The sequence below is a fragment of the Ctenopharyngodon idella genome, chromosome 5, assembly GCF_019924925.1.
Source record: "Ctenopharyngodon idella isolate HZGC_01 chromosome 5, HZGC01, whole genome shotgun sequence".
NCBI lineage: Eukaryota > Metazoa > Chordata > Actinopteri > Cypriniformes > Xenocyprididae > Ctenopharyngodon > Ctenopharyngodon idella.
Genome location: NC_067224.1, coordinates 44,613,048 through 44,637,981, shown reverse-complemented (window position 1 = coordinate 44,637,981; position 24,934 = coordinate 44,613,048). Strand labels below are relative to the sequence as shown.

Sequence of the window (24,934 nt, the reverse complement as noted above, 5' to 3'; positions counted from 1 at the left end):
GTTCTTTTCAACTTTCTATTCATCAAAGAATCCTGAAAAAAATTGTACACAACTGTTTTCAACATTGATTATAATAATAAAAATAAATGTTTGAGCGGCAAATCAGTGTATTAGAATAATTTCTGAAGGATCATTTGACACTGAAGACTGGAGTAATGATGCTAAAAATTCAGCTTTGATCACAGGAATAAATTACATTTTATTCAAATTAAAATGATACACATTTATTATTCACAATATGGAAAGAGGAAATAAAACAGTTCGTTAAGAGCATGACTCAAACATGCCATTAATGGACTCATTCAAGTCCTCTTTTATTTTTTGAGTTATTTTTATCCATTCTGCATCTCCCACATGTGTGTTATAGCAAGGCGGTCTGTGTTGCAAGTTGGTGAATGAAGTTACTTGCCAGGTTATGTGTCACTACTCCACTTTATTAATTTATCCAGTGTAAAACCCAGACACTGCTACACAAATGTGGCTTTTTGTTAATGACTGTCCTACTACAGGATTTAACAGAGTAACAGCTCACTACCAGTTACAAAAGAGACTGTAACAGTCTGTCACAGGCAATTCTAGTTGCATTTTTCATCAATCATTTTCTTAAATTATCCTTTGACCATGTTCTGGCCTGCCATCTAGTGGCAATTTTATTTTTATTTTTTTGGCCCGATGCCTATGGGGTTAAATTCCCACCAATAGTATTGCGGTCACAGATCAAAAAATAAAAAAAAAATTTAAAAACTCAAGTAAAAATATATAGCACAAACTTAAAAAAATAATACAAAATGATCAGAATGGCAAAGAACGTGGTCACGGATCAAAATATAATAAGCATGAATAGAAAAATTGAAAGAGCATTTTTAAAAAATAAGCATGAATCAAAACTTTAAACACGTTAAAAATGATATTGCATAAATCTTAAACTTGTGTTTATGTGTTCTTAAAAGTTGTTTTCCCTGGTTTCATTACTCTGTACTTTGCGCTCTTACATTTTCTGCTCATATTTTACTCTTTTGTGCGCTTGTGCTGTTTTTCTCTTTGCTCTTCTTTCCACGTTCTGCTCTTGCTTTTCCAAATGTTGCAGTTTGAGTTTCATGTAAATTAGGCCAGGCTTAAGTGTCACTCTAGCAATAAGTTAATTTTGAGTGTTTTTGCACTATTTTGATGAAAGGAGTATCAAACAAAGCCACAGCAGAACAGCATTGCCCGTCTCTGAGCAACACAGCAGTGTTTCCTTAATGAATTCCCGATTTGAATGAGACTTCTAAAAGAAAGACTCACTCATAAAGACAGTAACTTTCCGCCACCTACTGGCCATTTAAATTCATATTTCTATAACATGGATGGGCAATGTCGGTCCTGGAGCGTAGAGTTTAGCTTCAACCCTAATCAAACACACCTTAACCAGCTAATCTGTGTCTTCAGGATTATTAATACTACAGACAGGTGAGTTTTTCTTTTTTTTTAAATTGGGGTTGGAGCTAAACTCTGCAGGACAGCAGCACTCCAGAACTGATGTTGCCTATCCCTGATATAATTTTGTTTTTAAAGCTAAAACATTAATCTTATAGTATTATACAATTATGTATATGTAAATAAACACAATAAGTATGTGAATAAATCGCTGCATATCAAATTCACCTGGTTTCTGTAACGTCTTGGTTACGTATGTTACCCTCATTCCCTGAAGGAGGGAATGGAGACGTACGTCAGTAGTATAGCTAGAGAGCCCTATCAGCGTCGAGTGAACTACAACAGGCCAATGGAGTTGGCGTGCAATATTTGCATAATGCGCACCACCCCGCCAGGTGGTATAAATAGGGGAGCAGATGCCATCGCACTCTGTTTTTTGCTGAGGAGACAATCTAGTCCACGCTACAGCGAGGGTACAGCAACTGTGTCGACGGGACGTACGTCTCCGTTCCCTCCTTCAGGGAACGAGGGTTACATACGTAACCGAGACGTTCCCTTTCAGTCGGTCACGTTCGACGTACGTCAGTAGTGACCGACGAATTGGGATCCCAAATAAAGCGCCACAGTATGAACCCCTTCCAGTGCCCAGCGCAAGCTCTAGCCACCCGGCCTCCCCTCCATAGGGGAGGAATTTACTTGGAAAGTACACATATGGACTGGCCGTGGGCAGTACGCATATGGAGTCCCTGGGATGGCTCCACCTGGGTAGGGGGAGACTCATCTGACAGGTGACAGCAGAGCTGGCTCTGCTAGGGAAAGACACAGGCTCGCCGTAGGGAGTTGACCGTGGACAAATACACACATGGGACCACTCACGTGGAGGGGTCGCGACATGTGGAACCCAGCCAAACGTCAACGTCGGTGACGGAGGTTTGGCCTGGCATCAGACACTGCGCAATGTCCGAGCCGAAGGGGGAGGCGGAGGAACTCGACAGGGTTCGCCAAGCGGGGAACTCGACTGGAGTAAAAAGGATGCACATATCCGGCCCAGGGGGCGGGAGTGGCATTGCAAGCCGACACTAGAACGGGCTCTTCGCGTCTACTGGCTGGTGGAAGCGAGTACACGGGAAGATACCGGTTCTACACGAAGGCTATAGAATCTAGCGAACGTGTTAGGTGTCGCCCAGCCCGCAGCTCTACAGATATCTGTCAGCGAGGCGCCGTGCGCCAGCGCCCAGGAAGAGGCCACTCCTCTGGTGGAGTGGGCTCTCAACCTGAGCGGGCAAGGCACGCCCTGGGACTCATACGCCAGGGCGATGCCGTCCACTATCCAGTGGGCCATCCTCTGCTTGGAGACAGCCTTTCCCTTCTGCTGGCCTCCGTAACAGACAAAGAGCTGATCTGAGGTCCTGAAGCTTTGCGTTCTGTCCACGTACAGGCACAGAGCATGGACGGGACAGAGCAAAGCTAGGGCTGGGTCTGCCTCCTCCGAAGGCAGCGCTTGCAGGTTCACTACCTGATCTCGAAAGGGAGTGGTAGGAACCTTGGGCACAAATCCAGGCCGGGGTCTCAGGATAACGTGAGAGTCACCGTGCCCGAATTCCAGGCACGATTCGTCAACCGAAAATGCGTGCAGGTCCCCTACCCTCTTGAGCGAGGCCAATGCAACCAGGAGGACGGTCTTTAGGGACAGTACTTTTAACTCGACTAATTGCAAAGGCTCGAAGGGACGACCCCGGAGAGATGTAAGAACCAGGGTCAGATCCCAAGAGGGTACAGAGGGGGGCCGGAGAGGATTCAGTCTCCTCGCCCCCCTCAAGAACCTGACGATCAGATCATGCTTCCCTAGCGATTTACCTTCAACTGCATAGTGATGTGCGGCGATAGCGGCAACATACACCTTGAGGGTGGAGGGAGACAGCCTTCGCTCCAGGCCCTCTTGCAGAAAGGAAAGCACGGTTCTGACCGAACATGATCGGGGGTCCTCTCACTCTGGTTGAGAGGAACACCATTCAACGAACAGGTTCCACTTCAGCGCATAGAGGTTCCTCGTAGAAGGAGCTCTAGCGGAAGTGATAGTGTCTGCGACCGCTTGCGGGAGATCACTCAGAACCTCCGCGTCCCGTCCAGGGACCACACATGGAGTTTCCACAGGTCGGGACGCGGGTGCCAGAGGGTGCCCCGTCTCTGAGTCAGGAGGTCCTTCCTCAGAGGAATGGGCCAGGGAGGTGCTGTTGCGAGGAGCGTGAGGTCCGAGAACCAGGTCCGAGTGGGCCAGTATGGAGCCACTAACAAGACCTGCTCCTCGTCCTCCCTGACTTTGCACAGGAGCTGTGCGAGAAGGCTCACTGGGGGAAACGCATATTTGCGTAGGCCCCAGGGCCAGCTGATTGCCAGGGCATCCGTGCCGAGCGTGCCGCCAGTCAGGGAATAGAACAACTGGCAGTGGGCAGTCTCCGGGGAGGCAAACAGATCTATCTGTGCCTCGCCGAAGCGCTGCCAGATCAGCTGGACCACCTGGGGATGGAGTCTCCATTCGTCCGGAAGCGGAGGCTGCCGTGAGAGCTCGTCAGCTGCACGGTTGAGCACGCCTGGGACGTGAATGGCACGAAGCGACCTCAGATGCTTCTGACTCCATAGCAAGAGATGGCGGGCGAGTTGCGACATATGGCGGGAGCGTAGACCACCCTGATGGTTGATGTACGCAACGGCCACAGTGCTGTCCGAGCGGACCAGTACGTGCTTGTCTGTCAACAGCTCCTGGAAGCGGCCCAGTGCAAGACGTACTGCTAGCAACTCGAGGCAATTGATATGCCAATGCAGCTGGGGCCCCGTCCACAGACCCGATGCTGCATGCCCGTTGTACGTGGCTCCCCACCCCGTGGAGGAGGCATCTGTGTGGACCACAGCATGCCTGGACACTTGTTCGAGGGGAACTCCCGCCCGCAGGAACGAAGGGTCCGACCACTTGGTGAGGGTGCGACGGCAGTTCGGTGTCACAGGGACACGGAACGTACCACGCTGCCACGCCCATCTTGGGACCCGGCCGCGGAGCCAGTGTTGAAGCGGCCTCATATGAAGCAATCCGAGCGGGGTGACTGCGGCTGTGGATGCCATATGCCCCAGGAGCCTCTGAAAGAGTTTCAGTGGGGCCGCTGTCCTGCGCTTGAGCGTACTCAGGCAGGTCAACACTGACTGGACGCGCTCCTCGGTGAGGCACGCAGTCCGGGCGACCGAATCCAGTTCCATACCGAGATAAGAGATCCTCTCCCAGGGGGAGAGTTTGCTCTTGTCCCAGTTGACCCGAAGACCCAACCGACTGAGGTGAGCTAACACCATGTCCCTGTGTTAGCACAACTGCTCCCGCGAGCTGGCCAAGATGAGCCAGTCGTCGAGGTAGTTGAGGGTGCGAGCACCCTGTTCCTTGAGGGGAACAATGGCCGCCTCCGCAACCTTTGTGAAGACGCGGGGCGACAGGGCCAGCCCGAAGGGTAGGACTTTGTACTGATATGCCCGACCCTCGAATGCAAACCGTAGGAAGGGTCTGTGACGAGGCAGAATCGAGACATGAAAGTACGCGTCCTTCAGGTCGATCGCTGCAAACTAATCCTGGGGACGGACGCATTCGAAAATGCGCTTCTGCGTAAGCATCTTGAACGGCAGCCTGTGAAGGGACCGGTTCAGGACACGCAGATCCAGGATTGGCCGTAGCCCACCGCCCTTCTTTGGTACAATGAAATAGGGGCTGTAGAACCCTGATTTCATATCGGCTGGAGGGACCGGCTCGATTGCATCCTTCGCCAGGAGAACAGCAATCTCCGCCCGGAGAACAGGTGCATTGTCCAGGGACACCTGAGTGTAGTGGACACCCCTGAAGACCAGGGGACGCCGGGCGAACTGAATCGCATAGCCGAGTCTGATAGTGCGAATGAGCCAGCGGGACAGGCTGGGGAGCGCTATCCAGGCTTCCAGACACCGAGCCAGTGGGACCAAAGGCACCACAGATGCACCGGGGGTGGGGCAGCGAAGCAGAGTGCTGGAACCCGACTCGGACGGTGCAGCGGCCCGAAGTGGGGTCAGACTCTGCAAGGTGACAGTGTGAATGGGAGACGGCTGGGGGGCGGCCTCGTCCACCACACTGGGACCTGCTGGCGAAGTGAGAGTGGGCTGCGAGTGGCAAGGCGGGGCCTCACGCACTGACAGCCGCAGTCTCTTGTGACCTGGAGGATTGGGAAACTGCTCTTTTTGTGATGAAGTGGGTACCACTGGACTCCGGAGAGCCAGTGGCGGAACAGACAAATTCACAAATTCCCCCCGGCCCTCCTCCGGGGGTGGGAGAGACGATGGAGTCCTCTCCCGAAGAGCAGGAACCTTCCCCTCCAGGTCGCTCGTCTCAGGGTCACATCTTCCTCGACCTCTTGCCACCTGGCTTGGCCTGAGCGGGCTGGGCGCCGCATCTGCAACCGGCACCCTGCTGTTTGGCTGGTGTTGGCTGCTGCTTTGCCGTCTTAGCAGGGGCGGAGGACGACGCAGGTGGGCGCCCTCGGCGACAAGCAGGCTGAGGCTGTGCGGCCGGCGGCGGGGTGGAGGCAGCAGCGGACCGCCAGGGCAGGACGTGTTTAATAGCCTCAGCCTGCTTCTGGGCAGCAGAGAACTGCTGGGCGAAGCTCTCTACCGGGTCACCAAAAAGGCCGACCTGTGATATGGGGGAGTCCAGGAACCGATACTTGTCGGTATCCCTCATATCAGCAAGTGTCAGCCACAGGTGGCGTTGCTGGACCACAAGCGTGGCCATCGCCTGACCAACAGAACGTGCCGTCACCTTAGTCGCCCGGAGGGCGAGGTCCCAAGCAGCTGCTGGTCAAGACCTCCCTGGGGCATTTCCATCAACGCTTTTGCCTGATGAACTTGCAAAAGGGCCATGGCGTGCAGGGCGGAGGCAGCCTGTCCGCAGGCTCTGTAAGCTTTCTCTGTCAAGCCTGACGAGAATTTACAGGTCCGAGATGGGAGACGCGGCTCACCGCGCCAGCCGGAGGCTGTTGGACACAGTTGCATCGCAACAGACCTCTCGACTGGGGGAATCCGCGTATATCCCCTAGCCTCCCCGCCATCCAGGCGGACGAGGGACCAGGTCTTGCACGAACGCTATAGGGCGTCCGCCAGGACCTGGTCACCTCATCATGCACCTCCGGGAAGAATGGCATCGGGGCAGGGGGCTGGGGACCAGCGCGGGCCGCCCCGAGGTACCAATCATCGAGCCGAGAAGGTTCGGGACACGATGGAGGGTTCCAGACAAACCCGAGCCCGGGAAAGCATAGCCGTCAACTCAGGATCGGGCTCGGACAATGCTACGGTCCTGGAGGGAGGTAACGCAGCCGAGTCCTCCTCTCCCAAGGACTCTTGCTCACCTTCCGATGCCGCGATTGACCTGCGGTCATCCGCCGGTGCTCCGAAAGAAACGGCTGGTCGCTCCGTAGAGGGACCAGCACGCTCAGTCGGCAACACCACCGGTTGCAGTGAGGTAGAGGGGACAGGGGCCCGTGGAGCGGCGCTCGGCGGGGAAGCCCTGACCGTGATCCTCAGATCACCCTGCCTACACGCCGACGCACCGTCACCCCGGCCGAAGCCAGAGAAAGTGGCGGCACGGGGCATAGGGGAGGGGACCCCCACTCCCTGAGAACCAAGGAACGAGAGTCTCGATCTCAACACTGCAATAGTCATGTTCCCACAATGAGAACATGAACTATCCACAAAAGCTGCTTCAGCGTGCTGAACGCCCAGGCACGTGATGCAGCGATTGTGGCCGTCAGCGGGGACCAATGAATGACCGCATCCAGTAACGCACAGACGAAATGATATCTTGAAAAAGACGCAGGGTTCGTCTGTGAAGCTCTTTTAGGAGGGGAAAATTCAGCTCTCTTGTGCTGAAGCACACAGGGAGTGTCACAATGTGTTCGGGTACACCACTCCCCGAACACAATGGAGGAACCGGCCCAAATCGCAACAGACAACAGCTGGAATTTGGAAATTCTATGCTGTAAAAACAGCAGTTGAGAGCTTAAGCTCAGGCTCCTCGGGAAGCTCGCGACCTCGCTGAAGTGCCGTCACACCAACACAAGAAGTAATTTTCCTTTCTTCCTTGGCTTGAAGAATTCACTCAGAAGTCTGAAAGCTGGAACACAACTAGATGGCTCCGAAGCGAAAGACAGAGTGCGATGGCATCTGCTCCCCTATTTATACCACCTGGAGGGGGCGGTGCGCATTATGCAAATATCGCACGCCAACTCCATTGGCCTGTTGTAGTTCACTCGAAGCTGATAGGGCTCTCTAGTGATATCCCAATTCGTCGGTCACTACTGACGTACCTCAAACGTGACCGACTGAAAGGGAACTATCTCCTCTGTAACACTATCGTAGTCAATGCAGAAATGATACATTCAGTCTTAAAATTAATTTACCAGGTTACCTATGATCGTTTAACAACAACAATTAAGAATTACATTAGCTACAGTAGCTTTAGCATATTAGCATCATGAGCCAAGTAATATTTTAACACCAAACACCATATATTATGAACATAAAGATTAACAATCATAACAAGACTGCACATTAAAAAAAAGTATCTCATGCATCCAGGGCCGGATTATCCATAGACGGGATCGAGCGAGTGCCCTGGGGCACCAGCCAATAGGGGGGCACCAAGCAGGGCCAGCACAAGCTCAACTGCCGCTCTAGGCAAAACACTGTCGTGCCGCCCCCACTTCACACTCACGATTAAACTCGATCTTTGAGATGCACTGGAGGTTTTGTTTATTGATTTATTAATAAACTTGCACTAAAATAAAAGCATGTAGAGACAAGTTTTCGGATTTCTTTTTTTTCTTTTTTCTTTATTCTGCAACGTAAAAAACTACCCTTAAGTGCAAATGCAAATGCAGTATTATATTATATAGCTAGTAAGAACATCTCCTGGAAGATTCAGGAAAATTCCTGGTGGGCCACTGTTAATTTGGCCGGCGGTAGCTTACTTCGACATAAAGACAGTTTTACATGGGACCCGCAAAGCACAAGTCTCTAGTTCATTTTCAATGAGACACGCGAAACTGGCAAAATTGGTGGTAGTTCTAGTAGTGGCGAAGCGACGGTGTGCAAGCGGTTCTCACGCTCAAAGTCCGGTCACTTGCGCATGCATGTTCGTTATAAATAGAGGTTATAAATATATGGTGCATATTAATATTACGCACACAAAAAGGTGAACTACGTGACCTCTCCTCCGCTTTCTCTCACACACATAGGCGGAGGGTGAACTCCAAGGGAAGGCAGAGAATTTCCCCTTTAAAAACACATACATTTCCTTTTAATAGTTTACATTTACGTGTCGTCGCACAACCTACACAGCCCGATAGAGTATTTTATCTGTCGTACAGAAAACAATTGTAGAATTAGTTTGCTTACTATAGAAGCTAGAAGTGTCAGATGTGTCTGAGGAGTTAGCTTGACCACTAAGCATAATTTGTTGGTAATTTTCCACTAGACAACAGGTGGCTGTGAAATGAATAAGATCACTATTAAGGGTGTCATGTGAAGGCTTCTTGCCTCTGGGCAGTGTTGATTGTTTTTGATACAATGTTTCATTTTGCCTATGAGAAAGGGTTGACCATCAATTGGCAGAATTCCACCACGAGAGATAAAGTCAAAAGATGTAGACTAGTTGGCAGTCGTCCACCCTTACAAAGAGAATCAGATGTGGAGCTGGCATCTCACTTTGTTGCTTGTCAATAAAGTTAAACTCCTGGGACTTGGAACTTCGACTCTGAGAGTTTTTCTTTGAGACCAGAACTGAAGGGAGACAGAGACAACGAATTTGCCACAACAAGCCCAGCATAAACACTCCTGATAAATCATTTGTTATTAAAGCTACGTTCACAAACCACTGTTAATTTTAACAGAAAAATAATCATACTGTTAAGAGATTTTGGCATGTCAGAAAGCGTGCAAAGAGCGCTCCCTCTATAATCACTAAAAAGTTGTCATATTAGGCTACTTCATCACGATCTCACAAAATTTAGTATGCTCACTTATTCTTTTATATATTTTAATACGTACAGGTCAGAGTATGTTGTTTCAATTTTTACATAAATGTAAGTGTTATACTAAATGACAGTGGAACATTATTTCACCCACATTTCGACGTTTTATTCTTTCAAAACTTATTTGAAACCTTAGAAGTAGACATTTTACTTGCGTTTAATGTGCTTTCTATGCATATAAAATCACTTTTGTAAATTTCTATTGACGTGGACATCTAAATGTATTTGACCCTTAAATATATTTAAAAACTAAAATGACATAACCTACTATGCTCATATGAATACTCGACAAGAGTATTCATATTCATTCAAATTAGAGTGTGGAGGGCGTGAAGGAGAACTCAAGTTGGCATTGCGCGCTGTCCTAGAGGCGGCTTTTCTGTGCACACTCTTCGGGTGTGTGTCAGATGGCGCAAGTACCACAATGGGTTGTTTTCTGAGGTTTATTATGTTTAATAACTATTTTTAATGTCAAGCTAGTCACACATAAGTAACAGTCGTGTGCCCAGTCTATTCCCTGCTGTATGCATTGGCCTAAAACTTTGACCTTTTACAACTTTTTTGAAGTAGCCTATTAAAATCATTCAGATATCACAAGCTGCAATGTAGGGTAATGAAGAAAGAGAGATAACCACATCAAGTTACAGGAAGAAGTTAGCAGGTGCACACAGAACACATGAGGATGAAAGGAAAATGGAGGCATCAAACCATAAGGGAATCAAGAAAAGAGACACCAAGGCCGTACAAAGAAAGACTAAAGAAAAAGGAGACATCTAATTCAAGTCTGTCCGATATAATGGAGTAAGAGCGAGACATAGGAAGGACTGATAAATGGATAAAGAAAGGGAAGTAAGCCCTGAGAAAAGAGCTGGCAAAAATGGATTTCAGAGAAAGCAACAGACAGACAATCAAAGGTTAAAATACAACGCAAGACCACCAAAGAGTAAAGTAAATGATTGTGAGCTAATGTATACCGGTTAGGAGATTTAGGGAAAAGATGTAGAGAAAACAATTATCAAATGAGGAAAGTACATAAAAGGGCAACTCCATGACCAATGTATGCAACACAAAAACTGAATTTCATTTAATTTACAATGTTTGGGACCTCTCCAAGTCAGGGGTTTCTGTTTTTCGGTTGGCCTGGTTGAGTTTTGGTGAGTTGAGTTTTGCCAATTGTGGCAGCGGTCTCTTGTCAGAAGTGGTATGTTAAGCTGACGGAAAGGTTTGGTTTGCCAGGCCATGTTGTCGGTCTGGTTGGATGTTTTGAATAGTGGTGAAAATTTTGTCTTTCTTGCTGTCCAAAAGGCAAAAAAATGTCAGTCTTTTGTGTTTTAGACTTGTTTAGCCAACACTGATTTTTCACTTCGGCTTGATGGATTGACTGTGGACAGTTGGAGGTGTTCGGTGAGGGTAAATTTTTGATTTTGGATGAGGACCTTGACCTGTTACAATTTAGAAATGGACCCAGAACTCGAAAAGAAGAGGTTAAATGACACAAAAGGGGCAGAAGGTCCTGTTAATTCCACAATATAACAATAGGCCCACAAGGGGCAGCAATGCAGGTTGAAAAAGTTAAGTTTCGAATTCCAAATTCAATTCCACATGACACTTTGTATGTAGAGGATGCCACTTAAAATATTTAGGTACAATGATGAAACAAGTATTAAAAAAAAGCAAATGGAAAGCCATAGACAAACTTCTCAAAAACTGTATTCAAAAACAGCTGAAGTACTAAGAGAAATGGAAAAACAAGGACATATGTAGGATTGAAGAAAAAGGCTAAACTAGTTAGAATTAAAAGAAGGCCAATTGAACAATTACCAAGAAAACTCCAACAAATATGAATAAGAAATAACCCTGAAAGAAAAAATTAATATTACATAAACGTTAGTTGACCGGTCCATAGGGAATTAAATTAATAAGCAGGCCTGATAACAGGGATTGTTCTGGAGGATTGCACAAACTGGTGGCCACCAGTCCTTAGTATAAGTGGTTTGTGCAGTTCCCTGAGGAAATCCAAATAACTGACAAAAAGAATTATAGAAATATCTGATAGATGAAAAAAATAAATAAAAAATAGTGATATGCTAGATGTGGGTTTTAAAACTGTATTACTGACACTGACCTGTCATATGAAGACAGCTGAAATTTGTATCTTGTTATCCCTGGGAGACAGTTTGAAATTTGATCCATTGCAGAGATTCTAAGATTTTTGGATTGTGTTAATCAAAATAACTTGTGCATTGTGTTGAATAAGCAAGATTGAGTGACCAAGCTAAACAGACATTTTTAACAGACATGTTATACAGATTTTACAACAATGAGACTCATTGATTTAACCCTAAAAGGTTTGAGAGAATAGGGATCAATATAACGAGTGATTAAAATACTATAGTATATATGGGACTAAAAATAAGGCAACCCAGACAGATTGAAAGGCTGCTATTTTTCTGCATTCTGCAAAGAAGAAAAATGCTTGCTCTTTTCTGCAAAGAAAAACTTGCTTTATTAAAATAGCATGGGGAAACTGCTGTTATCAACCAGATGAGACTTTGTAGAATTTATAAAGTATAAATTTGATTAATGCGGTTCTCCGAGTGTTCAATTTCCAGATGACTTCTGGGATGGCTGCCTTGACATACTAACTGAAAGCAACTGGACTGTGCAACAAGTGAGAGCAAGAAACACAAGGACATGGCTGCAGAGAGAAGAAGAGGCATTGGTTGATGGGCCCTCATCCCCCCTGAAAGAGCAAGTTGAAAACTTCTGAGGGGCTGATGTGGACAAAGACAGAGTCAATGCAGTAATGACTGAGAAAACATGCTGTTATCATGCAAATGGTCTCCTCTGCGGCTTGATCAAAAGTCAGACTGAGGAGAGGCAGAGAGACAACAGCATCCAGAGTCAAACCACTGTCACACCATGACACCAGGCCCTTGAATGCCATCACAGACTGAGAGCAAACACATTGGATGAGGAGGGAAACACTCAAACAGCAGCCCGACCAGTACAACTGATCGCTGATACAAGCAGGACGACTTCATCCTTTCCTAAGTGGACACAGGTGGTACATTTTCAATGATCACTACAGAGACCGCTTCAAATTTTACTGATTGGCCATATTAATTGTATTTTGATAAGTTAACACTCTCTATCTACTTTCTTTCAATAGACATCAGTCCAGCCGTAAGCATTAAAAATCAGAAAGAAAGAAAAAAGGAGGGGAGGTTGAGTGTTTGCTTGACTCAACAATTAACTAAAACTGGGACTGGACTTAACTTAGTGAGGGGATATTGAATTAACTAACTAAGGGCAAATGCATAATTAGATCACTGATGATGTTGTCTGATGTAGCAAGTTTTCAACTTGCATTTTAAGACAGAGCTGATGAGCCTGTATGATACTGAGCTCTCTATCAGGAAAAAAGGACATAATGTACTTGGTGATATATAAAGTCAATTCAAAGAGCAGCTTATGACAAACTGGAAAAAAGGCTTAAGACAAAAGATTAAATTAATAGATGAATGACAAATTAGCTTTGAGAAATTAAAATTGGTTCCTTCACACTGCGATATGTCCCAGACATAGCAGATCATTTGATTTATTAGATAATTGGAACATTTGGGGTTTATGACTGTGGTGTTTAACACAACTACTTGGTAACTGATATCGATCAGCTGTATTATTGGAAACATTTAGACACTGTCAAATAGGGAATGCCACATTGCCTATGTTCAGTAGTTCATGTCATTAGAATTTTGTTACTAATTTAGAATTGGTGGTATTTGCACCTTGATATTTAGGATGGTTAATTGCAAATAAAATTAAAGAAATATTGATGAGTCAATTAGGAGGCATACACTAAAACAGTGCTTTTCAAACCGGTCCTGCGAGCACCCCCAGCACTGCACATTTTGTAAGTCTCTCTTATCTGACACACCCATTTCAGGTCTTGCAGTGTCTACTAATGAGCTCATGAGTTGAATCAGGTGTGACAGATGAGGGAGACATACAAAATGTGCAGTGCTGGGGGTGCTTGCAGAACCGGTTTGAAAACCACTGCTCTAAAACAATATAAGAGGACACATGATTACACCAGCAACTCTTAGATGCGTATGGTTTTTAACCATTGCGCAAAGGGGGAAGTAAAAATCAAAGTCACTGACAGATGATTTGATGATTTTTTTTTGATAAATGATTGATGTTTGTTTTTGTTTTTTTTTTAGCCAAATGCAACATTTGTGTCCAAAACAATGTCAGAAAAGATGTGTACATGGATTTGAATGGTCAACCAAGGGGAATAACAAATGAATTTAAGGATGGAGATGAAGTAAAAATCAGAATTTGAGTGTATAATTTATGAAAAAAAAAAAAAATAAATATATATATATATATATATATATATATATATATATAATATAATATAATATAATATAATATAATATAATATATATGAATTATATTTATTGTGATTAACAGAAGCTCAACCACACTGAAGACGCATTGAGAGTTTTGGGAGAACAGTTGGGGATTTTCCTGTTAATTTTAACAGAAAAATAATCATACTGTTAAGAGATTTTGGCAGGTCAGAAAGCGCGCAAAGAGCGCTCCCTCTATAATCACTAAAAAGTTGTCATATTAGGCTACTTCATTGCGATCTCACAAAGTTCTGTTATAATAAATTAATCTGTCTGCACAACGAATCTCTTATTTACAAAATGTCTACACTTTGTTATTATGAGAGGATTTGTGAACGTGCAGAACTCAGAGTCCACTCACCGCTCAAAACGCCAGAGTTTTTGCTCAGTACTAACTTAAACACCTCTGATTGGCCATTGCGAAATCAACAGATAGACCCATATGCCGCTCTTGGTTGGGGCGGGCGGGTATTGGTAGCTACTTGGTAGAATGGAAAGATCATTTAGATTTAGAATAACTAATCGGGTGATAACTTTTTGATATAAGTGAAATAATGTCCAAAAAGATAAATACATTAATTAAATTAAAAACTAAATCCCTCTTGTTCTTGCCGCCCTGACTGTGCTGCCGCCCTAAGCGGCTGCCTAGTTCGCCTATAGGCACGCGCCGGCCCTGGCACCAAGTGATTAAGATAATGACTAGACCTTTAAAAAAAATTTCATGTTTTGTATATATATTATTTTGCTGGAAAGATACGGATACAAAATGAACAGTTAATGATACAATATATACAGAGAGAATATAAAATATATACATATAAAGAACTGCGACTGGGTCAGGTCACAGTGTATTTACCCCCTCCCAGTCAGAGTCAATCAAAATAGGCAGCATCAGCTTAGCGGTTGTGCGAAATGTAAATTTAAAAAAAAGAGAAACTATCACGACACATAGCCATCTTTAAAAAGTACCTGCAATATCAAGTTTTTTTTTTTTTTTTTTTTTGGAAAATCGTTCACCGAAAAAATGGGCTACAGCCTACTTTCCCAAGTGTATTCGCTGCACTCAGGCTGTACTTTACCATGCCCGTTGCCAACTGCGAGGGCGAGAGAGCCTTCTCTCAACTTAAAAGAGTGAAGAATGAACTCAGGACAACCATGAGACAGAAGCGGCTGTCTGCACTCTCCCTGCTGGCTACTGAATCCGAACTAGTCAGGGGACTTTGAGGATTGATGCTTTACGTGCTATAGGAAATTTCATAATTCCCACTTCAGAAGTCGTGATTACACGATTGTTGCATTCAAGTGCTTTGTTGTCGGAATGAACAGGACTCATGGAGGACACCAGGTTTATTCTTGCCTATTTATTGGGAAAATCTTATTAAAACCAAAATTATAGGCCTATGTAGTGTCCCATGCACTGACAACCATATAAACATTCACAGCGCTATCTAGGTAAGTGTTTCCCAACCTGGGGGTACCAGTTTGATAATAAACCACTATGCTAGATCTGACGCAGTGGTGTAGTCCTAAAAAAAAATCACGACAGTAAATGTGTTTTATGTTGTTGTTCATTAGTAACACTTGTTTAATTAAAAACAAATGAATACAGTGCATTCTAAAATTGGTTGACATTTTTCAGATTATTTTTGACTGCATTTCAGTGTGACTATTATTTAAACATGTTGCTTTGGAATTATGTTTAAAAAAAAAAAAAAAAAAAAAATGAAATAAAAATTTCCAGATAATATATTTTTTAAAGATTTGCTTCGACATTAGTGGCAATTTAAAAGCCAATTATTCAAGGGTGTAGTTTTGTTGTGAACATTAGGTAAAAATTGGGAGTTTGAGTTTCACAAACAAAAACCGCAGCCAGGCTGAATGAAAATTTAAATCCACTCTCTGTCAGTAGGTGGCGCTTATGGTACAGCAGAAATAGAGCTGTTTCCCCGGTAACCTCAGTAAACAAAGCAGTGCTGCTTATAAACGCTCCGCATTACATGGAGGGAAGATGAAAAGAAAATGCCATCAAAACTTTTCTCAAGTCAGTCAGTTCCCTTCAGGGATACATTCATATAATTCATTCATACTTTAATTCATTTAATTTCATACAATTTCCATCAGCACTCACGTTAAACCTCTCACTTCTTTAAGTCATTTTTTTTAAACGAAACGAAACCTACCCTGTGTCTGCATGACACTGTGGCTTACTTTCATAATTTTAATGATTTACGGCCCCCCCTCCCCCTCCACCCGGCCCGCACCTGATCTCAAAAATAAAACATAATCCGGCCGCTAAATTATTATTATTATTATTATTATTATTATTATTCTGTAGTTGTCTCATACACAAAGAAAAAGTCGCCCTTCTAAGGGGCCATTCACATATCGCATCACATAAGCGGCTGCGCCACTTTCTCCTCCTTTCCAAAGCGCTTTCGCTCCCGTGTTGTCTGTCGTTGCTATGCAACCATGAACTGCGCTCTCCATGATGACGAGGAAGTTTCAGCAAAAGAAAACTTGATTTCTTGTCCTTGCATTAGCTCTACTACTAGATATATTTATGGAGATGAGAAATAAAAATCCGCCCTGTACAGCTATGATCAGCTGTTTGGCTGAGCTTTCCATGTTGTTAAGGCCGAAGCTCATTGGTTGGTCCTTGTCACATGACCTGCAGTGCACTTGCGGCATTCTGAAAAGTTGAGATGTTTTCATCTCGCCGCGGCAAGATGAAAGTAAGTATACGGCGTATACGTGCGTATGGCCCCGACTACGGTATTACAGTTTAATATTTTAATCATCATTAAACCCGTACTTGATTGCCATCTGAAAAACTCAGGGTAAATACTGTCCAGTATTAAGCAATGTAACCGCTCACGCAGATACAGCATCCAGTGTAGGTTTCGTTTGGGGAAAAAATGGCGGAAAGTGAGAGGTTTTACAACCGAGTTCTGAGGTAAATTATATGAATTAAAGTATGAATGAATTCTATGAATGTATCTCTGAAGGGAACTGACTGCCTTGAGAAACGTTTTGATGGCATTTTCTTTTTATCATCCGTCTGTGTAACACGTAGTGTTTAAAAGCACTTTGTTTATGGGGTTACCGGTGAAACAGCTCTATTTCTGCTGTTACAAAAGCACTACCTACTGACAGATAATGGGTTTACATTTTCATTCAGCCTGTCTGCGTTTTTTGTTTGTGAAATTCAGACTACATTTTTATGCGTTGTTGTAAATTTTAACAAGTTAATGGAAAATAAGCTAATGTGCATTCTAAAACAATTCTGATTCTAATTTGGATAATAAGGTATCTAGAATTATTAATTAAGCTGATTAAATAATCATTTTGACTCATCCTGTTTCTTAAAAACGTTTTAAAGGAATATTAGGTTTATCATTTTATAAAACATTTTGGTCAATACTTTATTTTTGAACATGTAATAGGCTACAAGATATTATTATGTTCAAAGTCAAATCTGGCCGTAATTGTTAATGCTCTCGACATTTGTTATTAAAATAACCATAGAAACTGATAGTTGCAATCACTTTTTTATTGGTTAAAATGAATGGAGAATATCTTGTGTTTTTCCATGGCTGCTCGAGCCCTCAGGATCGGCACTTATGGTTTCATAAATGTAACCGGGTTCCTTACTAGATGTAAGGGGTGAAGCAATTAGGTGGATGAAGGAAGGGGAAATGGTGACAGTTACATCGGTGCCACAACCATGGTGTAATAGAACTCAAGGCAGAGTAGTCCAGTTTGATGGAAAAATGAACCAGTTTGGAGAATCATCTGAGTTGAATGAAATTAAAGACATGCTTAAAAGTCAACAAAAACAGATAGATGCTATTAATAAGTGTCTTAATGACCTTAAGCCTAAGTCTGAGAACAGTCCTCCTATTTCTTGGCCATTGACTTTACATTATTGGAACCTTCTTCCAATGGAACAGAAAATGTTTTAGTCATGACAGATGTCTTCTCGAAGTTTACCCAAGCTATACCAACAAAAGATCAGACCGTACAGACTGTGGCACGAGTATTGGTTGAGCGTTGGTTCCATTTGTTTGGGTTGCCAAGGCAAATTCACTCTGACCAAGGTCGATGCTTTGAGAGTAGAATTATCCAGGAACTGTGTAAAATATATGGCATTGTCAAAACACGTACAACACCATATAGGCCCCAAGGAAATGGTCAATGCGAGAGATTTAATAGGACAATGCATGATTTATTGCGAACCCTTCCTGCTGAAAAGAAGTACCATTGGCCAGATTTTCTTTCACAACTTGTGTTTGCTTACAACACTACAGAACATCAGTCAACCGGTTATTCTCCATATGTTTTTATGTTTGGGGAGGAGCCTCAGTTGCCAATTGACTTCATTTTGGGGCAGGATAATCTTGATCTTACTGGAGAACCTTGAATAGTACAACATAAAGAAAATTTGGAACAAGTTTTCAAAGGTGCTAGAGCTCGCCTGCAAGCTGCTGCAGCCCAACAGGCTCGATTTAACAATGAAAAGGTGAATTGTGATTCTCTGCAAGAGGGTCAGTTGGTGTATCAAAGATCTCACAAGGTAAGAGGCAGGAATAAAATTCAGGATGTTTGGGATCCTACCCTTTATAGGATTGTGCAGAGCCCAGATGATTTAGGTCCAGTGTATTCCATATGTCCGGCGGATGGGAGTGGGTAAGTTAAACGAATACATCGTTGTGAGTTGCGTCCGGTCTGTAATGCTACAGAGGATCCAGGGTTGCCCCCTCATATGAGAGATGAAGAGCTCAATCCAAATGAAGACCTCATTTTAATGGTATCCCAGTCAACAGAGGAGGTACATTCACATGATGAATGTACAGGAAATGCCTTGTCTGGTCCAGGTAGGAGTCAAAGTAGTGTGTTACCAGCTTCACAGTGTAATGGGGAACCAAGACGCACCCAGAGATCAACTGCAGGATGTCATCGGAACCCATATCATATCCCTCAATCTGTGTGCATTAATGACCAGATAGTTCTCCCTGTGATAAGGCCACCCAATAGTCCCCAAAGTTGTTTGTTTAGGCCATGGGTGTGAAAATATGATTTATCGCCGGGGCGTCGATTCATTTTTGGGGGGGGTGGGTGTAACCGGGTGACGTATGGGTTTGGCACTACAACTCCCATAAGTCTTTGGGGCAATTATAAGAATTGCGTCATTACGTAGTTGGCGTGCTATAAAAAGACGCACGGAAGTATAGCGCATCCTCGTTTCATTCATTCATTGACTCTGGAAACAAGCGTGAGCTAGCCTTAAGTAACTTATGGTCTGTTTATAAAGAGACGTACAGAAACGTAGTGCGCCCTCGTTTCATTCATTCATTCATTGACTCTGGAAATAAGCATGAGCTTGCATCAGGTCACCTTTATGTGATTTGAATGCGGGGCATAAGGCAGTCGTATATATTTGTTTTATCAAGAAGCCATTGTGTGTTGATGGTGATTGGCCTGGTGATGCAGTCTTCAGAGTGTTGAATGAGTTGAGAACGAATTAGGTTTCTTTTAAAGAAGAACCGTCTGGTTGATTTATTCTTCCCTTTTCTTAAATCCAATTAATTTAAAGGATTAGCACGACTATTGTTACTATTTGTTTTCTTTTCTTTTTTTCTGGTGAATTACCCTAATTTTCCTTTTTGATGTTGTGTATTCATATTATTGTATATTTTCAACTGATACTTTTTTTCTTTGTTTTCTTCCTTTTAGTTTTTCATTATTTCCGTGGCAGTTGCAGGGTCTCCTCCAAGGGTGTGACTGGCACTGGTGAGGTGGTGGGCATTCTTTTGTGATTCCTGGTGATTTATTTCCTGGTGCCGTGGATTTTGTGCTGTATTTGGAGTGTGCATTGCAAGTAGTGGCTCTATTTTTCTACACACGTATGGTTGTACCTTGTTGGAGCCCTGCGGTTCGTCATAAATTTGTTTTGTTTTTGTTTCTCCTTGCTGAATGATGTGTACCAGTGTTCTAAACATTTAATTGTTTTTACACAAAATTTGGTATTTATTAATGTGAATAAAAGCTTGTACAAGCAATAAATTTTCACTACAGTCTGTGGCCAGTCTGTGGTTTCATAAACAAGGCCCAGTTCCACGCTGGATTTACAGATCGTTTGAAACTGAAAGATGGAGCGGTCACAGCAGTAAGGATCCCGGTCATGAGTCGGAACCGCAGGTGGTGAGTAAAACTGCTTCAAATGTCTGTTTTGTTGGCAATAGGCGCCTAAGTGCATATACAGGTGCTGGTCATATAATTAGAATATCGTGAAAAAGTTCATTTTTTTATTGTAAATTATTTTAAAAAATGAAACTTTCATATATTCTAGATTCCCTACATGTAAAGTAAAACATTTCAAAAGTTTTTTTTTTTAAATTTGTTGATTAGAGCGTACAGCTCATGAAAGTCCAAAATCCAGTATCTCAAAATATTAGAATATTTACATTTGAGTTTCATTAAATGACCATCCCTACAGTATAAATTCCGGGTATCTTTTGTTCTTTGAAACCACACTAATGGGGAAGACTGCTGACTTGGCAATGGTCCAGGAGACAATCATTGACACCCTCCACAAAGAGAGTAAGTCACAGAAGGTCATTACTGAATGGGGTGGCTGTTTACAGAGTGTATATCAAAGCATATTAAATGCAAAGTTGACTGGAAGGAAGAAATTGGGTAGGCAAAGGTGCACAAGCAACAGGGATGACCGCAAGCTTGAGAATACTGTCAAGTAAAGCCCATTCAAACACTTGGGAGAGCTTCACAATGAGTAGAATGAAGCCGGAGTCAGCGCATCAAGAGTCACCACACTCAGACATCTTCAGGAAAAGGACTACCAAGCCACTTCTGAACCAGAGACAACGTCAGAAGCATCTTACCTGGGCTAAGGAGAAAAAGAACTGGACAGTGAACAGTGGTCGAAAGTCCTCTTTTCAGATAAAAGTAAATTTTGCATTTCATGTTGAAATCATGGTCCCAGAGTATGAAGGAAGACTGGAGAGGCACAGAATCCAAGCTGCTTGAAGTCTAGTGTGAAGTTTCTGAAGTCAATAATGATTTGGGGGGGCGTGACGTCTGCTGGTGTTGGTCCATTGTGTTTTATCAAGTGCAGAGTCAATGCAGCCATCTTCCAGGAGATTTTGGAGCACTTTATGCTTCCATCTGCTGACAAGCTTTATGGAGATGCTGATTTCCTTTTCCAGCAGGACTTTAGCACCTGCCCACAGTGCAAAAACCACTTCCAAGTGGTTTGCTGAGCATGATATTACTGTGCTTTATTGGCCAGCCAATATGCCTGACCTGAATCTATGGGATATTTTCAAGAGAAAGATGAGAAACAGTCGATCCAACAATATGCAGATGATCTGAAGGCTCAATAGTGCCTCAGCAGTGCCACAGGCTGATCACTTCCATGCCACACTTCAGTGATGCTGTAATTTGTGCTAGGAGCAAGTCATTTGCTGTAATATGTCCTGCCGATCAAGTATTGAGTGCACAAAAGAACATACTTTAAAGAACTTGAACTTTTCTGTTTTGCAAATCCATTTTTTGATTGATCTTAGGAAATATTCTAATATTTTGAAATACTGGATTTTGGACTTTCATGAGCTGTACGCTCTAATCATCAAAATTTAAAAAAAAAAAAAACTTTTGAAATGTTTTACTTTACATGTAGGGAATCTAGAATATATGAAAGTTTCATTTTTAAAAATAATTTATAATAAAAAAATGAACTTTTTGATGATATTCTAATTATATGACCAGCACCTGTAATGTAAACAACACGAACGTAGTGAATTCATAAATTCATAAATATGTAATATTCAGTTTTGTAATACATTTTCTGAGCTGTTTTACCTGATTGATTACAGGCATTTAGATAAATAAGGACACAACAGAGCAAACAATAAGTGAATAACCTATACCACTTTAGGCTAATACAGTTTTTTACTCTTTGATGTCTTTAGCTTTTTTATTTAATTTGTAAAGCTTTAACTTGAATTTGAATAGTTTGATTCGTTTTACAGGTTGCTACTGCAGTGTGTCAACAACAATAATACCTGAAATCTACGAATGTATCTGTGGCCTAATCAAATATATAGCCTGGTGAGAGTATTGTGTGTCATTGCTAATTTCTTGGTTATTTTGTTTATCGCCGGTGTTTCCCAGCCTCCACAGCCCCATCAGTAAGGCTCAAGTTCCCTTTATCAACACCAAACCTCACATTCTCCTGTTTTCTCGTGTTATATATCATGTAGAATTATCATTAAAGTTTTAAAGTTTTAAGAGCTTTTGTTTTTTAAAGCTTTAAGAAAGCAACATCAAAATCTTTCAACACACACCTGTTTGGGAATCATGTATTTTTTTTCCCTTTAAAAGAGACATGCAGACAGTCAATTAAATCTTAAAATTAAAAAAAATGAATGTCATTTTACATTTTTATTTTACTTTTTGTTTTTAATTTTTTTTTTTTTTATGTCTTTATGTTTATTTTTTCAGCATAAAACTATTTTAGTAAAGTGAAGTGAATTTGGTGGTGTTCACATCTTCAGATAAACACACTGACACAGGCACTGAGGGTTTGAAGATTGAGTTTAATATTGAGGAATGAAACAGTTTTCAATAGTTCCTCTATACAGTATGGCAGATCATTGTGTGTGTCTGTTATTAGAGAAGACAGACTGTTTTCTGCATGTGGTTAGTGATCAAAGGGGATCAGAGGTTCACTGGCGGTTTTAGGGTGCTGGACTCCAGTCACAGTCAGTTCCCCTCCATTGCAGGGGAGAGCTTGAAATATCATTGCATGAATGCACTTATCCACTCCAACGTACACCTGAGAGAGAGAGGGAGAGATCCACACAGATTTATAAGTGATCTCTTCCATATAAAACTCACATTCATAGCGAACTAAACGCATTCATTTTCCATGACAGCAAGCAAATTTCTGCGAGTTCTGCTACAGTGACCGTTGCTGACTAGATTTGGGTGTCCAGCAGCGCTACAGAGTTGAGAAAAGTTTTCTCTTTTAGGCTACAAATGCAGAGATACATTATACAGTGGTTTGATGCATTTTACCATTCAGAGAGGATGGAAAAATTACTGGACACATGATTGCATCCGTTTAGGACACACTGCCACAGTTGGCTTGTTGATATTAGAAACATACAAATTGTGCCTTGGAAGACTTTCAGTGATGAATTCACAAGCTCAAAGATCCATAAAAATCAAAACAAAACAAAACACTCAGTTACCTTCACCAGATGGTTTGTTCCAGCCACAACCTGAGTCCTAAAGCTTAAAGGAATGTAAGCCTTAAAATGGATTCCAGCCTTCTTCTCGATGTCTGGCTTCATCTGAATAAACAAATGCACATTTTATATTCATCTATATTATTATTATTTTAACAAGATTGAATGTATTAGTCTCTAGGGAGTTACATCTCATTCAGATATCAGAAAACTTATGTAAAAAGTATTGTGACATTAAGTGAAAAGTAAAACAGTTCTTTTAAAAATGACAACAAATTATTTTCCCCAACACATTTTACAGCACCAAGATTATTTTACTGTTTTAACAAAAACTGCATTTACTACATTTCTGTCTCATACCTCACGGCAGATCTTCTCCTCCTCTGGAGTGACAACCTTCTCTGGGGTAAAGCCACCACACATTGACATTTCTGCAGTCATTGTGCTAGTGATCAAAGCTGGTGATGAAATAAACTGTATTATCAGGCAGTCTGTCTCACAGATTGATTCTGATCCACTATTTATGCTCCCAAAATCACATGACATCAAAGGGCTGAATGAATAGGTGGAGTTTCATTTTGGGGGTGTTGTGTAATATTCAGTTCTAGTAAAAAACTGTTCCAGTGGGTGTAGCTACATGAACATTTATGATACTTCCCCTATTGTGGGCGTGTCCTTAAGACAGAATAGAGCTGAAAATATTAGTGCACACTCCTCAAATAGCAACTTGTTTTATGGATTATTTCCAAAACAATGAAGTTTCACGTTTCCATCTAATTTTTGCATTTATTTATTGACAAAGTGAATATGCCTAAAAAAGATTGCAAAATTTGCTCTCACCAGCCTGTTTCCATCTAATTGGAAAAAAAAAAAAATAAAAAAAAAATAAAACCTTTTACCAATAAAATGGTATGTGTAATGATGTCATCCCTAAAAAAAAAAGCATAAGTTTTGTCGCTAAAAAAATCCCTCAAGTTGTCAATTTCTCATTTATCGCAAATAGGCCTACTGCTTTCACGAATAATTGGCCTATTACTAAATTATGAAATATTAGGAAATCAGATCAGGGCGAAGTCGGACAGCTTGTCTGACAAGAGTCATGCATGTAACTGCATGTATGTGATGATGAACCCCATGGGTTTGGACTCAGGGCAGCTCATTTGTCCTGTATGCAAAATTTTAGGATCCATAAAAAAGATTGGTACGGTGAAATGTTCAGTCATATGCAATCTTTAATGTATAAGCCTTGGTCAAGCCAGTCGAGGTTTGATTTGGCCGAGAACGCATATATTCAGATCATTCAAACAAACAAACAAAAAAAAGTTATTCGTTCTGGTTTCAGAGTTCAATAACACCGAAACGATCGAAAAGATCAAATCTCTGGTCATTTTTTTTTTCTCAGAGACACAGCTGTGACCTAAACATTTTATTTGTGCACATTCAAAAAAAGCTGTTGAACAAACTTCATTAAATTAAGGAAAACTTTTCCACGAAATTGAATAAAATCAAATTGTTTGAAATAATGTGTTGTAAGAGCTTAAATTTATTTAGTCAAAATTTCTAAAAAAATGGTGTCATTCTTACTAGATAAAGTTTTGCCACCATCCCTAATAGAGAAAATGAGAACTGATGACCATATGTAGACTGTAAACGGTGTGCTGGCCCTCAGACTAATTTATTTTATTTATTTCTATAAAATCTAATAGCCTACGCAACACTTGATTATATGCTAAGTGTGACT

The 24,934-nt window shown here is 42.4% G+C and overlaps 1 long non-coding RNA gene across 1 annotated transcript; it reads right to left on the bottom strand.

Annotated features, from left to right (window-relative positions):
• Positions 1-22,519: 22,519 nt before the first annotated feature.
• LOC127512295 (uncharacterized) lies at positions 22,520-23,668 on the bottom strand. The gene is made up of 3 exons (XR_007930176.1): positions 23,554-23,668; positions 23,197-23,298; positions 22,520-22,778 (listed from the first exon to the last, which is right to left on the bottom strand). It is a non-coding gene; the product is annotated as an uncharacterized LOC127512295 (long non-coding RNA).
• Positions 23,669-24,934: the final 1,266 nt, after the last annotated feature.